The 19,519-nt window shown below is 31.9% G+C and overlaps 1 protein-coding gene across 6 annotated transcripts in view; it reads left to right on the top strand.

The window, feature by feature from the left end:
• LOC129952906 (pseudouridylate synthase RPUSD2-like) overlaps positions 1-19,519 on the top strand; it is a 169,014-nt gene that overhangs the window by 125,350 nt on the left and 24,145 nt on the right. The window lies entirely within an intron of this gene.

Below are 19,519 nucleotides of genomic sequence, written 5' to 3'. Positions count from 1 at the left end.
TTTTATGCAACTTTTTGATATGACTTTATCACAAATTAATTCGATTCGGTATGATCACAAACAAGACGATTTAGTTTCTCGAATTAAAAGCAAATATCGCAACGTTTTTAAGAATGAACTTGGTACATATAAGGGTAATAAAATTAAATTGAGTATAAGCGAGAATGCAAAGCCTGTTTTTTGCAAGCCACGTCCGGTGCCTTTAGCATGGCGTAGTAATATTGAAAATCAACTAAACAATTTAGTTAAAACTGGTGTGTTAATCCCTGTCGAAAATGCAGAGTGGGGTACACCTTTGGTACCAATCGTTAAGCCTAATGGCGACCTCCGCATTTGTGGCGACTACAAAACCACGGTTAATAAGTTTTTGATGGATGTAAAATATCCATTACCGCTTATAAACGAATTATTCACATCACTTCAGGGGAATCATTTTACAAAATTAGATTTGTCGAACGCATACAATCAATTAGTGTTGGATGAAGATTCACAATTGTTATGTGCTTGGAGCACGCATGTTGGTGTTTTCAAGATGACACGTTTGCCCTTCGGAGTAAAGCCGGCTGCGGCTATTTTTCAGAAAACAATTGAAACTCTTTTACGAGGTATTCCAAATGCAATCAATTATTTAGATGATATTGTTGTAACGGGTGCCACCACCGCAGATCATATGAAAACACTTGAGCTTGTTTTAGGAAAATTAGATTCTGTCGGGTTACGTCTAAATGAAAGTAAATGTGAGTTCTTCAAGGAACGAATTTCATACTTAGGTTTTAACATCGATCGTTTTGGTTTAAGCAAGAATAAAGATCGAATCGCATCCGTATTAGAAGCCCCAATTCCACAATGTGTGTCGGAAGTAAGAGCTTTCGTGGGTATGATTAATTATTACTCAAAGTTTATTCCTAATTTTGCTCATAAGATGGCACCTTTATATAATTTGTTGAAAAAAGATGTGAAATTCCAATGGTCAAAAACATGCCAAGAAGCGTACGAGTTATTGAAGCAAGACGTAACGTCGGATCAGGTTTTGACACATTTTAATCCAAAAATTCCAATAGTTTTGTCAACTGATGCTTCTAATTCAGCGGTAGCAGGGGTTTTGTCACATATTTTTGCAAATGGTGTTCGAAAACCAATTGCGTTTATTTCTCGTGCACTTTCACAAACAGAAAAAGGCTACAGTACTATTCAAAAGGAAGCATTGGCTATAGTTTACAGCGTCTCAAAATTAAAACAATATTTATTAGGCGTTCATTTTACATTAGAGTCTGATCACAAACCACTTTTGGCTATTTTTGGTGAGAATAAAGGTTTACCAGTTATGGCGGCAGCAAGGATGCAAAGATGGGCTTTTATTTTGTCTGGTTTCGATTACTCTATCAAATATATTAAAGGTGAACTTAATCAAGCCGATCACTTATCGCGGATTCCGCAAGAAGAAGTAGGCAAAATAAGTAACGATTTTTCATATATAAATTTAGTTGAAACAGATAACCAGTTGAAACTAGATTTCAAAAATATTGCAAAAGAAACTAGACGCGACCCGATTCTTTCAAAATTGGTAGATGCGATAAATAGTGGTACAATTGATGCGTTAATGGGCGAAGAATTTGGCCCTTTTCGTAATAAGAAAAATGAATTGTCGGTTGAATACAATTGTATTCTATGGGGCTATCGAACGATTGTTCCATTTAAATTACGTGAAGAGGTATTGAAAGAATTACATCTGTCACACTTAGGCATAGTAAAAACCAAAGCATTGGCACGTTCGTATGTTTGGTGGCCTAAAATAGACCATAATATTGAGAAAATGATTTCGAGTTGTGTTTCTTGCAAGCTTACTCAGTCGAGTCCAGAAAAATGTCCTTTAATCCCATGGACACCCACTGAATCAGCTTGGTCTCGAATCCATGTAGATTTTGCTGGGCCTATAAATGGATTTTATTTTCTAATCATCATAGATTCGTATTCTAAATGGGTTGAAGTTTTTAAAACTCATGAAATGACGTCGATATTTACAATCAATAAACTGCGAGACGTCTTTTGCCGTTTTGGTTTAGTTGACACATTAGTAAGTGATAACGGGAGACAATTTATTTCGTTGGACTTCCAACAGTTTTTGGCAAACAATGGCATTAAGCATATTTTGACCGCTCCAGGTCATCCGGCAACCAATGGCCAAGCAGAAAACTTTGTAAAAACACTTAAAAAGTCGTTGCAGGCCATTTTAAACGACACTGGTGGTAGCAGCAAAAATATGGACTTAATATTAAATCGGTTTTTGTTCGATTATAGATGTGCAAAACACTGCACCACTGGTGAATCACCAGCAAAGTTATTGCTTGGTAAAGAGTTAAAAAACCGATTTAGTTTAATGAAACCACCGTTGGTGCGAGAAAAGATCTGTGATAAGCAATTATCAAACATTAAAAATTTTAAAGGCTCAAGAAATGTTAAATTTGAAGAAGGTGAAAATGTTTACGTGCGCGATTATTCAAATCCGAATAAGGACGGTTGGCAACCAGCTACCGTAAAGAAACGTATTGGCTCACGATCGTATAGTTGTGTTCTTACTCATAATAAAAGACGAATTAAAAGACATTCGAATCAAATGATATCGGGCACATCAAATGCGTCACCAAAATCGATCGATGGTAGGGCAGATAACTCTCCTAAAGAAACAGCCAGGATGACGGCAGAGCCGATAGTCAATGCAGATTCAGAAGCTGTTATCGCAACTAATGGTGCTGAGCCATCGATTCTCGAATCACGTTCTAGTAGAGGTTTAAGACCTATTGAGAGAACGAATTATAAGGTTTTTTTTTGATTAAAATAAAAGTACTTACTATGGTAATTAATTTGTATTTGTTTAGAAAAAAAAAAAAAAACAAAAAATAGATTCCATGAATTGAAATATTGAATATAAATAATGGTTAAAATAAAAGTAAAATACATATATGTGTAATTGAATTTTTGTTTATAAAATAACTTACATATGTACATATATTTAACTACATTTCTTTTGATTCATGTGTATATAATATTCAAACTTAAGATGGGAGGTGTCGAGTACCAAGTGTAAATGATACCTTATGCAATGAATTATAATTATAATAGTTTATAAGACGAATTGTTATACTTAGTATTAAGAATGAGAAAATAAAGTTCAGTTCACTTCTAACTACAACTCCGAGTACATCACAATAAAGAAAACAATAATTAATGTTGTTTGGTTTGGAATACTGCTTAAAAACAATATAATTTTGAGCCGACAAATTTTTTTTCTTTAAAATTAAAATGTGCTTAGTTTTTAAATTTTTATTAGAAATACTAAAATTAGTTACATGTGTGTAATAGCTACAATACTTTCGTGAAGTATTACCTTAAAGCCGTTAAAAAAGTTTTAGTATACAAATCCAAATTTATCGATTTCCTGTAGATCCCAGATATTGAAGGTGAGGTACACGTAATTTTTGGCTCACCATAAAAAATCATGACTTAAACGATATGTGATTCTATGGGAGGAAAACAGGCCACAACACTGTGCAAAAGAATAATCTACAGACCTTAGACGCATTAGAAAAAAAAAATCGTGTTTCGAAAAATGTGGGTCTATATAGGAACTACATTATGACAAGTTTTGTATTCGTGCAAAATTTCGATCTGGAGATTTTAATCAAATATCATATTACGATGGTAGAGAAGTCGAAAAACGTGGGTCCCGCTATTCCGTCCGGCCTGTTTTATCTGTCCGTCCACGCTCCTACAGCCTAAACCATTGGGTCGATTGAGTTCAAACTTCGAAGTTAAGGTTGTGTGAAGATTCGCGTTAGGTGTTTTTTTCATTTTTTTTGTTAAGATCAAAACTAACAGTGGCCCCCATAAAATTTTTTTGGTCAAAAAACATAAATTTGAATTTCCTCAAAAATAAACCGATACATTTTTTTTAATTTCCCCTAAAATTTTATTTTAAAACTTGGCTTCTTTTAGCAAAAAAATACATATTTTTATATTGCTCTGGAAAGGTACCGCTCATAGAACCGTATTTTTTTGTTTTTTTAATTTTCTCAGCAACTTATGAACCGATTTCAATCATATTTTTTTTTGAACGAGCTCTTATATTGCCTAAACAATATTTGATTATCAAAAGTGCAATTTTTGTTTGTTTGGATTTTTCAAAATTCTGTATCTAAAAAACGGTTTAACATTTTTTTACGAAATTCAAATGTAGAGCGAATATTTACAATCACTAAACAACTGCATACCAAACATATTTTTAGAACAAAATTGAAAAATTTTATATATAAAAAATAATTTAAAAAATCGATCTTCGAACTTTTTATTTTTGAAAAATCAAGGGTTTTTTGATTTGCAAAATGGCATTTAGATTTTTGAAAAAAAAACTTATTTTGCAGGTAAAATTTGGAATCTTAAATTAGTTTTTTTTTAAATATGTTACTTGTATCAAATGTAACCCCTTCCCATCTCAATGTGCATGAGCCCAAAAGAGCTCACTATTTTGACAAAATTTTGATTACATTCCAATCTTTTATCCAAATTAATGAATTTGGTACATATTTATGTATTTTTGTAACTATAACTAAACTATTATAAATACCAACGATGGCCGTGTAGAGCAACTGCATCAGATTGACGAATATGTGTATATGAACAATCTATTTTGAAGTATTTATCAAGAAATATTATATTGGTACCTTTATATGTATGATTTTAAAATATTTGACTTGACACATGTATGTATAGCAATTTCTTGCATCTGTTCGTAAGCTTGTTTTTTTTTTGAAACTTTAACGTCAAAAATAAGCTGAACGTAATAACTCCATGTTTGCGCTGAAAATTTGTAGGAAAAAAGGAATGTGATTGGATTGTAGTGGGTGCCTTGTACCTACCAATAACACTCCTTTATTATCATCATAATTATTACTTTTTATATCTATCAGCTGAGCATGCCAATGAACTATTCCTTATTCGTTTTAGACACCTACCTAACTACACAACCAATAGGCTATCGCTTCGCTTTACAATTTAAACATACATGTTCTGCCCCTTTCTTATGTTCAGATAATTTATTTTCCATCCTGCTTCTTCTAATATCAAATTAAAATAAAGCTATGCAAAGAAAAAAGCTTAGAACGAACTAGTTGAATACACAAAAAAGTATTTGTCATTTCCGGGATGAGTTGTCCTAGGATGGGTTGTGTTTTAAGATGAAACTAGCTTACCGACAAGAAATGGTGTGTATTCGATATGTTCATTCAAATCCACAAACCATTTCCCTTAACATAATATTTTCCGAGTATTTCATATTTTTATTATAAAAAAAGGTTAAGTTAAATTATAAATTAATATTCAATAAAATGCATTTCGCATAATCTAAGGAAGATTCTCTTTGTTCTGACACCTTATTTGTTAAAATTAGTTCCGTATGAGAACCAAGAAAGAGAGAAATGCTAACGAAATAATATTTATGATGATAATTCGTCCAGACTAAATTTCTATTCAATCACTTAACAACTGCATAACAAAAATATTTTTAAGAAAAAATGGAAAATTTGTAAAAATAAAAAAATTAATTTAAATAAAACCGGTCTAACGATTTTCAAACAAAAGATTGAAAAATGAGGTTTTTTGGCAAATCAAATGTCATTTATATCTTTGAACTTATTTTTCCGATGTCTAAGTAATATTTAATAATCAAATGTGATTGATTTTTTGGATTTAAACATTTTTTGTCCAAAATTCCAAAATTTTTCTAGAACTACAAATAGCATTCCAACAATATTTAAAAAAAAAAAACTTGTTTATATAAAAAATTAATTTAGTGAAAAAAGCTTCAAGGATTTTCAAGGTTTTTTTGATTAATCAAATAGCATTTAAAATTTTGAAGGTAGACTTATTTTGTATGTAGGTACATTTTTAAATTTAAAAATATATATAATATAACTATTTGTAAACAGTCTTTGAAAGAAGAAGTAAGTTCATGCGACTCAGTCATGCACTTAATTTTTGTATGCAAAGATAGTTAGAAGAGTACATTAATTAAGTAATCCTTTTAAATAAGTATTATTTTTCTAGGCCTCTAAATTTAATTGATTTCATAAAAGCCATACACAACTGTATGAACTTTGACTGTCTTCATGAATATCTTGTCTTTTTGAATCTTTGACCCCTTTTTCTTCTTACCTTTACCTTAACTTTTTTCATGTTTCACGGTTAAATTAAGTAATATCATTGAGGTCGATTTCGCATTTCCTCTTGAAGCAAAACCAAATAAAATGTGAAATATGACATTCGGTCAAAATGATTAAATAGTTTCAAGGTCACAAATCACATTGCAAAAAATCGCAGCATCGATTATAATCACTTTTCTTTTGTCCAGAGAAAATTATTTTAATAATAATAATTAAAATAAGCATTTACATAATTATAAACATAAAATGTGAAAGGAACATAATTTTTTTGAAACTTGTACTATTTTAGTCCAGCAAATTGTTTTATGAAAAGTCAAAACTTCCCAAAAGTAAATAACAATTTGTATGAACATATATTAAATCTAATATAAACTTCAAACTATATGCCTTATTAAGCCACTTAACTCCTAAACGATTGTTAACTCAACGTGCCAAATAGGCCCAGTCATTTAAATAAAATTGATCACGCTTGTGTTGTGTTAATTTTATTAAGAAAATTTGCTCATCCTACATAAATGAAATCCCATAAATTTAATCATAAGCAGTGAGTTGAAGAAAAAAAATTTAGCTGTGGTTACCTAACACTTAACAATGAAAAAAGAAAAACAAATCAAACGAATTTATGCTAACCAAAAAAAACAAATATTAATCTGTTGTCCACCCACCCAAATTGTTTTTCCTCTTGAAGAGCAAACATTTGTATGTATGTACATAGCTATACCGCACTGTTGCTGATGTTTTCAGTTCACGTGAAAAGCGAAAAAGAAAGGACACACTAACATACGCTTACGCAGCTTGATTTCGCAATTTTCTTTTCTGTTTTTTTTTTATCTTTTTATTTTGTCTACTCTGTTTATAGCCAAATGAAAATCAGGAATATCGACGCACAAATGAGGATAGTGGGGTGTTTTACATTGGAAACTAGACAAAAGTCAAAGAAATTAGAAAAAAACATGTAGGGTCAGGACGTTTCAATCCAAGTATTATGTTTAATCTGTGTTTTAGACAGACAATTTTTCAGAAAACTAAAATTTCAATAAAAACCTTTTAACGGGTGTTTTTTTAGACGTGTGGTTCTAAAGCTGACATTATTTTTTTTGGAGTTAAGCTTTCTACAGCTGTCACTTGATTTGTGCTCAGTTTGATTTGCCCGCGGCGATTGACGCCTTGGAAGAAAATAGTCGTTGCATTATTACTAACATACGGCAGAAATTGTTGCAAAAAGTTTTACAAAATTGGGCATCTCGCCTTGAATTTATTCGAACCATCTGTGTCTTCCATTTACATGAAATCATTTATGTATTTTGAAAATCCAAAAAATCATTTTGTAAAAAAATTGTTCAGTAGAGAAGTAATGCAGTGGTTAAGAACTGAAAAAACGAAAAAAAATGCATTATGGTACCCGTGGCATAATGGTTAGTGAGTTGAACTGTCATGCCAGAGGTCTTGTGTTCGATCCCTGTCTGTGACATCTAAAGTTTTTTTTCACGGGTACTGCCTCTAACGAGGAATTGACAAATCCTCCAAGAGGAATTCTTGTCATGAAATGCGCTCTCTCAAATTAGCCGTTCGGATTAGGCTTAAAACTGTAGGTCCCCTCCATCCCTGACAACAGTACTCACACACAGGAATGGTTGAGGGTTGTAAGTCACTGAGTCCTAGTTCTCAACGGACTGTTGCGCCACCCAAAAAATTCATTCGATCTGAATTTGAAAAAAAAGATGTTACGAAATGCATCCTAGCCTCTTTTTCTAAAATTGCAATTTCTAGACTTCACTATACAAATGGTGCATATTTTGCGGAGACAGTTCACAAAATTGGTGCAAATAGATGCATTTTGTGAATTAATAGATAACAAAAATCAACACCTAAATTATAATTCTTAATTTAAAAAGAAATATGGTAAGCAAAATACTTTTTCTCAAAAAGTATTTTACCGTTTTTTATAAATTTGTAAAGCATATCAAAAAAAAAAATGTACAAATTAAAATAAATATGCTTTTTTATTTTTAAACACATTTAATTCACATCATTACCATATTTTTTAGAAATTGACTTTTTGGCCATTTTTGAATTCAAATATTCCTATGTGCTTCGTGTAAAACGCGGTCCGGGAAAAACGACTCGATTGTGTTATTGTGGCTACATGGCTTACCTACCGCAGAATCTTTTTATTCTGCAGATTTCTGCGATGTGGACTGTTTATATGTCTACAGTATGTATACGCATACGTACAACCATTTGAATCCGGCAAGCACGACCCTTCATCGCTGTGCTTTTTTTTTGTTTTGGTTTTTTGGAACTCGTGCTTTATTCATCATTCATCTTGTCATCATCAGGGGAGATGTTATGCGAATGATATTATTAGTGAAATAATACTGTGAAATCTTAATGATTAATTATTCACACAATATAGTTGTTTGCTGTTGGTACTATGATATTGCTGAATGCTAAATTCCAAACAATAAGCTGAGAAATTGTTTTAAGATCCCATGTGAATGCACCAAAGTCAATTTTAACTAAATGCGTTAAACTAAATAAAAGACGCAAAAAATAGAAATTCCCGTGAGAATTTCTTATAAACACGTGCTGGTCTATTTGTGTTAGAAGCTACAAATGTATGCATATACTTTTGAAGCAGACAATTAGGCTTGGCGGTCTACTCGTAGCGTAGGATGATAAAATTACAACAAAGCCAAAAGATCAACGCAGCAGCGGGTGTGAGAATTGTCTTAAAAAAAAAGAAGATATTTTCTAAACGACCTCACTAAAAACTTAACACTGACAAAATTATTGATTAATTGGTGAATATAAATAAACGACGATATAAGTATTGCAATTTAAAGCAGTTTGCCTCTTATTTCTATTTTGCTAAAGTTACCTCAGCTTATTTCTGCTTTTTTGATGTTTAAATGCGGAGGCAAATAAAATGTATAGACCAAAAGAATATACAAAACGATTGGAGCTATAAAATAATATTTTTTGATTTAATTCATTTGATACAAAAAATCTTTTTCAATTGATTAAGACTAAATTTACTTTTCATAAGAATGAACTCTACTTGATGAGATTGAGTTTTTGTAAATGTGAGAAATCTTTATTTGGAATGCAAGAGGCTTGTTTCATTTCACTATCTTAGTCCCAAAAATCGTTATTTTTCAAAATGAATTCATCAAATGAGATCCATGTTTGTGAGAACTTTTGTGAGAAAAGACAAGGATACGAATAATTGTTTATGTTAATTTTATTCAACAAAAATATGGTATAACAGTTTACGAGCTGCAGGAAAACTGATGGACTATGGTTGTCTAGTACCGTGATTTGTTCAAACTTATGTCTTAATTTAATAAAAATAATTCGGAAGTCGGAAGAAATAAAATGCACGACTGGATCGCACGAACTTGCTCCTTTATGCAAAGAGTCTGTTTAAAAAAGTACTTATATAAGATTTGAAAATATACCTCTAAAATAAGTATGTTTTCAAAGATATAAATGCCCTTTGATTTGTAAAAAAAAACATCAATTTTTTATTTTTTTTTGTTTGAAAATCTATGGACCGGTTTTGTTTAAATTAATTTTTATATATACTTGGGAACATACTCCAGTCTTATTTTTTACTTACTTATGAAAAAATCATAATCGAAGATCTTTAAAACTGTATTGATTTTTTCAATTGCTGTAAATACTAACGATAAATTAGCTAATAAAACTTATAACTTAATAAACAATAATGTGAGAAAAAAAATTGTTTTGAAAATACAAGGATGGAATCGGCTAAGGTGATTGTTGATAAATGACAATCAAAATGATCGAATTGGATCTACATAAGGTGATAGTCAAATTGATACCTTAAAAGCTATCACAAAAAAATATGATAGTAGTTTTCAAACAAATTTGTTTATTCCGACGCTTACAAAAACGACTGGAAAATGTTCTTAGTTCACTTCGTTTCTTTTAAAAAACACCGACAAAGCTTACGACATTCGAAAAAAAGCAAGAAAAGTAAGAATTTTATTCAAAATCATCCAATTTGAAACTTTTATTTCGATATTTTATAAGAATCAATTTAAAATTTCACCAAGGCAACAACGAATTTTGACAATTTGAACCTGAAATTGTTTAATCGAATTGAATTGAGTTGAATCATCTTACGTAGACGGAATGAAAATGATAGTCAATTTGACTATCAAAAAATTGATAGTCATTTTGACTATCAAAAAATTGATGGTCAACAATCACCTTAGCCGATTCCACCCCAGGATTTGATGTTATGATCAACAGAATTTGAAAGAAAATTTGTATTATTATATAAAATTTTTAGTGGTTAATTGGACTGTTGAAATCATAGTTAAAATTTGTTCGGCACTCGATTTCTCCAGTTATTTTAGAAAAAATAAAGTGGAATTGATACAAAACTGAAGAAGATAAAATCGACCCACTCAAACCTCCGACAATAAACCAAAGTTGCAAATACTCTCTGTGATTAATTAGGGATGGAAGGCGTATTAGATTTTGCCTTTCAAGAAAAGGAGTCAAAGCTATTCCATGCAACCATGGGGAAAATAAACTTTAAGAACCTTCTTTGAACACATTCAAATCATATGAATATATAAGTGGAGTAATAAGGGACCCAAATTGTACAACTGAATTCAAGGACTTGTCTAACAAATGATACCTATAGATATTTATGGATCTTGGAATTCCTTTCCAAATCTTTTTATAAAACATAGAATTCTATAAGCTTTTTTTAAAATGTAGTTAATATGAACAGTAAAAGTTAACTTTGAGTCCAAAATGAATCCTTAGGTTTGAGAAGTAACAGAGTTTATCCAAGTTCGTAGAATTCTAACATGTATTCATAGTCACGTAGGTCATGTTGGCGTGTAAAGTCTGATTGATTTTAAAACCTTCAAAAATTCTGCTTTGAAAGCTAGAAATACCAACTAATCAAAGAAAACCGTGGTTCTAGTTTTATTAGTCATACTTACTTACTTAAGGTGGCGCTACAGACCTGTGTGAACTAGGGCCTCACCCAACAAACTTCTCCATCTAGCTCGGTCCCTAGCTAGATGTCTCCAGTTTCGCGCTCCAAGTTGGGTGAGGTCACTTTCCACTTGTGCGCGCCACCTGATCCGCGGTCTTCCTCTACTGCGCTGACCTGCGGGTGTGGATTCAAAGACTTTTCGTGCCAGATCATTGGTTACCAGGCTCTCTACGTGACCCAGCCATCTTAGTCGTTGGACTTTTACCCTTCTGGCTAAGTCCAAATCGCTGTACAGACCGTACAGCTCGTCTTTCCATCTTCTCCTCCACTCCCCTTTGATGCATACGGGACTGTAGATCACACGAAGATCTTTTCTCTCAAACAGACCCAAGGTGCTTTTATCCGCTTTTGTCATAGTTCATGCTTCTGCATCGTAAAGCAGGACGGGGAGGATTAGGGTCTTATATAGCGACGCCTTGGTCCCTCGAGAGAACACTTTACCACTCAATTGCTTTCTTATTACAAAGAAACAGCGGTTAGCAAGAGTTATTCTGCGTTTGATCTCAGCGCTGATGTTGTTTTCTGCGTTTACAGCAGAGCCTTGGTAGACAAAGTCCTTGAGTACCTCAAAATTACGTCTGTCGGTGGTGACGTTTTAACCAAGACGTCGGACGTCGGTGTTGTATGTCCTTTCTTGTCGACAGCATGCACTTTTTTCTGCCCTCATTAACCGTTAAACCCATTTTTGTCGCCTCTGCCTCAATACTCACAAAAGCCCCATTGACATCCCGCTGAGTTCTTCCGATTATGTCAATGTCATCAGCATATGATAGTAATTGGACAGAGTTTTGAAAGATAGTGCCTCTAGTGCTGACGTGTGAGCTCTGCACTATTCTTTCAAGTTCAATGTTAAAAAAAATCGCATGACAGCGCATCATCTTGTCTAAAACCTTTTTGACATCAAAAGATTCTGTTAAGTTCTTTCCAACCTTTATGGAGCAGCGTGAATTCTCCATGGTCATCCTGCACAAATGGCCGAGTTTGGCAGCGATGCCAAAACTAGACATGGCTCTATACAGATCATCACTGTAGATGCTGTAATATGCGGCCTTGAAATCGATTAAAAGATGGTGGGTGTCGATTTGGTGTTTTAGGATTTTTTCCTGGATCTGCCGTAATGTAAACATTTGATCGACTGTGGAGTTTCCTGGTCTGAAAACGCACTGATAAAGACCTATCAGGTTGTTAACGATGGGCCTTAGACGTTCACATATTACGGCAGAGAAGATTTTGTAGGCGATGTTAAGTAGGCTGATTTTTCTAAAGTTGGAGCAGTTTAGACGGTCTCCTTTTTTAGGATCGGGCAAACAATACAATACACCTACATATGTATGATTTCATAATTTCTTGTTGAGTCAGTGTTAGAAAAATATATAAATATTCAGCCGTTTTAATCCTTGAGACAGAAAATTTAAAATCTCAACATTTGACGAGCTCTACATCATTTGAATGAGTATGAGATAAGGTTGTCTGTGCATACGGAAATTGCTGTATTAAGAAATCAGTTTTTTGTGCGATTTGTCTCAACACATTTTGCATACAAATGCTGGCAAAAGCAATGATATTTGAGACTAAGATAAAGCATTTTGTGTAAAGAATCGCTTTTGAAAAATTTCAATACCAATCAATCCATGTGCTCATTTTCCCATGAATGATTCCATTCATTTATTGTACTTCAGCTTTAAATTACGGAATCTGTATTGCATTTATTCCTAATTAAATAGTTAGTTTTCTTTCGATTCCGCAGAAAGACAGGTAGTTTTTCCACATCCAATTCAACTACTGCTCTTTTAACTGGATTTTAATGATATCACAAAAAATTAAAACTTCTCTTTTGTTATTGATAGACATTTCCTTCACACTAAACATTATTCCAACTACTTATACTTCACACCTTAAATTAGTAGCTTACTTCAATAATAAATTCACATTAAAAATCATAAACTAAAAATGATGATCTTGTCGAAACATATGTATATATGTATTCTTTGCGTTTCCCGCCAACGGCGAACGTGACGTTTGCGTTTATTTGATTTTTGACAAATGACGATAATAATCGGATTGATATTTAAATTATTTGTTAAATACCCATACGATGACAGATTTGTTCTTACATCCAGAACAAAATCTCAGAACCACCGACTCCACAAATAATGATCCATAAAATCCATCAATTAAAATTTAATTTATTGATTTTCATTCCTTGTACAAAAGTGTCAAACATTTAATTGGCCTGCGTTTAGCGTTATCTACACATGGTATACATCCGCATATGAATAAAACAAAAGCTGAAAAGAAGAAGATCTTTTAATCAAATCATTTTCTTTTTAATATCTCAAAAAAATATCTCAAATGAATGCTAATATATTGTTTGCTGACGTTTGCAATTTACCGAACAAATGAAGTCGAACGCAAAACAGTAATTTGGCAGTCTGCCATATCGACTGGCCGCCACATTAGCCTGCGTCTATATCTTTTTGCCCTGCATGCCAGTTTAAGAATGAATGAAAATACGTTTTATACGATTTATATAGGTACATACTATGTCTGAAGCAGTGCCGGGCCGATGCGCTCCTTGATGTGTGTAGATATTATTTTTATTAAAATATGAAAACAAAATTAGTACAAATAAATCAAAGACATTGCTTCTCGCATAAATGTCTAGCCGTGCACGAACCTATAAGGGACCCTTTGGAACATGAAAATAAATGATAATGAGACGGTTTTTGAATATTGAAATCAAAAATAGGTAGACACATCTATCACTTGCCAATCCAATAATTAATTAATTTTGCATGTGTGATTCTTAACCTTCTTGAATGATAAGTACAGCTGTGTTAAAAAAGCAATAGTGATTATTGCTGAAACGAAAGAACATCATATTATACAAAAATTGAGTAAGCAGTGTTCAAGTACCGAAAAACTTTTGTCGTGCGTCAGCTGCTTAAACTAGTGTTGCCAAAAAGATAATAGCTAAAAAATCGCCCTTTAAATAGGTGCGTATACGCCTGAGTAAATCATAGGCATTTTTTCTTCATATAAAGTGACCATGATCACCATTAGAAGTTTAAGCAGATCCTTAAAAAAAATAGAATGGTTTCTTCATTTAATCAACATAAACTTAGTATCTACACTTTGAATTGTTTTTTTTTTATATCTTGTTTCTGAACTGTTTTGCGTTCTCATAGTTTTGAATAGTTTTGATAACTAAGATTTTGATTAATTGATAATTGATTTTTGTATAAATATATAGACATGTTATTCCCTTCTTGTTGGATAACAAAAAATACTGACCGAGACACCTTGCTAAGACTAGGTTCGATGAAATTTGTGTCTATTTTGAATGGAGAATATTTAGTACCCGTGACATGATGGTTAGTGCGTTGGACAATCATGCGAAAGGTCTTGGGTTCGATCCCTGCCTGTGACACCTAAAAGTTTTTAGTGTCAAATAAACAAAAAATAAAAATAACCTATTAGATATAATCCATTTTAAACATTTCTATCAAATTAACAAAAAGTTATTCTTAATGTGTTGCGAGGGTTGCGCTTGTTTTTCAAAAATCAATTTCTCCTAACACGGATTCGTTTTTGCTACATTAAGAATTAAATCTTTAATTTGATTGCCAATTTTACCTCATTTACAGCTGCATTGAAAAACGGATTAAAGATCCACTTGGCTTAATATTCTTCGATATCCCTTAAATTGAGAAGTAATGACACATTTATTCTTTCAACTTTTAAAACACTTTTTTCATACCAGGTATACATTTCTTGATATTTATCTCACATCTGACATCTTCAACAAAAGATTGTGTCGAAGAAAATGAATCTAAGTGGTTTTGATTAAGAGACGATGACCAAAATTCAATTTTGTTTGTAAAGTCATGAATTTTGTCTTTAACAGTGATGACATTTTTATCTCGCTCTCGAAGACAAGATATACAAGCAAAAAAGTTCGAGATGTCAAATTTAAAATGTATGAAAGAAAAGACTATTGCCACATTATTTTAATTAAACAAAATTTGAGTTATAGAAGTTCTAGCTATCGAAGTTCGACGGTACGGAAAAAAAAGCAATGGATTGAGTTGCCTCGAAATATTTCTTCGTGTTAAAGGGTCTGTTTGATGTAAAAGGTTGAAAAACACTGATATAGACGTTCGGATACTGCATATAAACTGTAGGTCCCCTCCATTCCTGCAATCACTCGCACACAGGAGTGGTTGAGAGTTGTAAATCACTAGGCCCTGGTTCTTTACGGTTGCGCCACCTAATTTATTTATTTAATATTTGGTTAATTACATAGTTAATGGCATTCAACATAGTTCTAAAAATGATTAAAAATACTTTTGAAATTTAAGTGAATTACAACTTCTAATTATGTGGTGTTCTATTGAGTTATCCCGAAAAAAGTTTATCCGTTAGCACACAAATACAAAAGTTAAACACAAATCTTTTCATAAAAAGATTATTAAACCACCAAAAGCATTAATTTATTTGAATTTTTTTAAATAATTTTAATATTTTACATTTTCTTATTTTGCTATATTTTGAATATGTATTTACTGTTAGGTCGCTTTTTAAAAAAAATGTATAGGTTTACTCTTCTCCCCAGGGAATTAACCTAATGTCAATTTCGTATTTGAATATTTCTCGTATTCTATGTTAGTATAGCATTTTGGCAAAAGTATATAAACACGAAGAAGATTATATTTTGAATTTTAAAAGTCATTCATTGGAGGGTTTACTTATTTTATTTAAGTGATGTAAAAAACAGCTCGACTCCAATCCACAATGTGATGATGATGAATCATAAAAATATGAATCCAATATTTACTTGCAAGTAAAAGTACCCTTTTCTTTAAGGGCTCAATCATCAGTTTCATAAATATAAAAAATATTTCTCGTGAGACTGACAAATGCACACGTTCTATTTCTTAATGGAAATGGAACTACATTTGACATTCGCTGTATATGTAAGAGTAGGAACTGACTGCCATGGTGATGAAAGGCGGAAAGAATTCTTTCAATTTCTATTTTTTTTTCTTTAGCTCTGCCCTATATTTTATGCTTTATCCTTGGGGTGAAATAGATTGCGTGTTAGTTTACCTAGGTATCGAAATGTGTGAGGGCGTAAAATAAACGTCCAAGTTTCCAAATATGCTAAATTTGATGTAGAAAGTATTCCAGGCTTTTAAGTTAATGGCAGTTACTGGGTGCGGGAGTCAAATGACCAATATAGGTGGAAATTTATTTCTTGCCTTCCTGTTAGCCTGCTAGCCTGACGGACTGACCTGATTTTGATTTCCTGGCATATCATTAAGACTTGAGCGAAAGAGAGAAGCAAAATAGAATGAAATGAAATAAACTGTTCGCCCGGTATATGGAATAGAAATCTGATATTAAGTTAGTCTCTCTATTTATATAACTTGACTTATTGCAGAGCAATGAGTTTCATTATAATTAAAATAAGTAATTGAAATGAAAAAGAGAAATACATACATATATACTAAGTACCTTCATGGTGGTGTATTAATTAGGCTTTATTGGTAGAAAAACACCCGACTGCATTCTCATTTCTCAAGTATCCGCACTCTATTGACATTTAACTATATATCTAGTTTTGTTTATTAAAGAAGAGCACTTGCGTATATTTTCCTGAAGCTGGGAACTGAAACTATCTGTTTGTTGCTTTTGCTCTTTGGAATATGCAATATAATTAGTATCGGTCTGTGATGCTTTTTTCTTTTTGTGTTGTATCTAAGTATGCCACAGCTGTGTTTATGCTTTTCGAACTTAAATACTCGCCCTCGAGACTAAAACTTAAATAATGCGTAGCTTGTAAGGAAAATTTATTTAAACAAATGAATGTTGCTGCATGTTAGGACAAACAGAATTGCCAAAGGGAAATATATCACCTTTAACGCTCTTTGAAACTGAAAAAATAAGCAGATCATTTCTATTTGGGTCCGGATTATTTGTTATTTTTTCATAACTTATACGCCTTGGGTTACTGGTTAGTGCGGAGGTCTATCAATCGAAAGCCTGAGCTTGACTATACTACAATATCCCAAAGCAGTTGGTATAAACAACAGAAAATACAGTCTGTTTAGTTACTATAGTTTGTATGTAAAGGGTTATCCATTTTGCGGTTTCAAAAGTAAATAAAACACATATTAAATATTCTTTTTCATATTTCTTTTATTATAAAATTTGAACGTTGATATTATTTGTGAAACACTACATCATTTAAATGACTACCACCCAAATTGTTGCAAGGATCGATTCATTTGAGGTAATTTTCGACCACTTTTTGAAGTTTTTATATCAGCCATAACTAGATCATTGTTGGTTTTTAAGTACTAAAGAGTAAAAGATTTATCTGCATAAACACGGTCTTTCCAAATCCCCACAAAAAGTTGATATCACCACGACGAGAAATTACGCGGCCAGAAAATGTCAATAAGGCCATATTCGGTCGAGTTGTGTGGCAGCTGGAACCGTCTTGTTTAAACCACTTTCTTTAATAGCAGGCAAATAAGAGTCGGTTATCATATGACCATGACGCTCCGAACTGACGGTGATTGTCGTTCCATCGTCGTTCTCGAAGAAGCAAGGTCCAATCACACCTCAGGACCAAAAATAGCACCAAACACTAAACAGTGACTTTTTGTAGATATAATGGATTTCACTTTAATTATTTCAGGATTCTCAGACAATTTTATTTATTTATATTCCCACCGAGTGAAACACAGACCAATCCAGTATGTTCAAATTTCTTCACAATTTTGCCAATTGCTTGCGTTGTTTGACAATTATGAAAACCATAATCTCCTCTTAATAGATGATGTATATGGCTGCGGCAGAATCACCATTTTTGAAGAAGGTTTCAACAATTTGTATGCATTGTGCGATAGTTAAGCGATACATTTTCGTAAATTTAGATTTTCAGCTAAAAAAAAATAGGTTTAAAAACTTAGTTTGACTGATGTCGAAAGTTGCTTTTGCCCTATACTTTTAAAACCACAAAATGGAAAACTCGTTATATCCTTATTGCCCCTATTTTTAATGTTTATATTAAATTGATAGTTGATGAACACAAAATTCTAACATTTTATAACGATTTCAATAATTGAGAATGTTCCTGTAGATTTATAATTATTAAATTAAAATTACTAAATTTTTAAATAAATGAAGTTTAATTTAAGAATTGGAATTAGAAATACATTTTATTTTTTCATTTTACAACTAGTTAATTAAATGTTTACAATAAATAAAGGATAAATAATAGATATCATCCTTTAGCTTTAAGGCTAGTGTTGAGTGATAGTTGATACATAGCGAATTTAAATTTACATAAATTAAAAACTGATGTGGGTGACAATAAGTGCTGCAATAATACTAAATTGTTTAAGCTAAGAGATCAGATAAATTATTATTTTTTAATTTTCATTAATTAATTAAATTAAGAAAAAAAGAAATATAATAAAAAGTAAATACTCAGTTTTTATACACCAAAGTTTCTTTAACAATAATTGTCAATATGTTTAGTCAATTGTAAAAACCAGTCCTTAACTTTTTTAAGAAAAGAGTTTAAATTTTGAGTAATTCTTATAGATATTGGTAAGTTATTAAAGGACTTGGGTGCTGCGACAGTATAAAAGTTAGAGAAATGAGTTGTATGAGCAGTGGGAATATTGACAATACTGTAGTTGCGTAGATTATATAATTGCGAGTTCCTACTTGGAATGTTACCACTTAGTTTGAAATTTTTTTTAATACTTTATAAATGTAAAGGTGTCTCAAAGGTGGAATTCCCAAATCATTAAATAAGAGCCAACTTTGAGTTAATCGATTTTTGATGCAAATGATTCATATGAACCACCCCAGCTAGATAAACGATATTGTATTTTAGAGTGTGCAAAAACGTAATAAATTAAGGTAAAACTTTTTGAGCAGAACGGTTTTAACAGATACATTTTTTTAGTAATGAGCATCAAATAATTTTGTATATTGAAAATATGATCTTTCCAGTGAAGATTAAAATTAATTGTAACTCGTAGATATTTAAAACTGTACACTGAATCATTTGTTAATTAAACAAGAATCGGAACAAGAACCAGCTGCTTGAGAATTGGGTCTTCCAAAACTATATAAGGAAAAGGTGAATTGTCTACAATTCGACCCATAACATATAAATTTGTAATTGCAAAGCTGATGACTAGAAGTTTTGAGTGACAATATTTTAGTTTTTCACTAA

The sequence above is a fragment of the Eupeodes corollae genome, chromosome 3 (assembly GCF_945859685.1).
Source record: "Eupeodes corollae chromosome 3, idEupCoro1.1, whole genome shotgun sequence".
NCBI lineage: Eukaryota > Metazoa > Arthropoda > Insecta > Diptera > Syrphidae > Eupeodes > Eupeodes corollae.
This window is presented reverse-complemented; position numbering and strand designations above follow the sequence as displayed.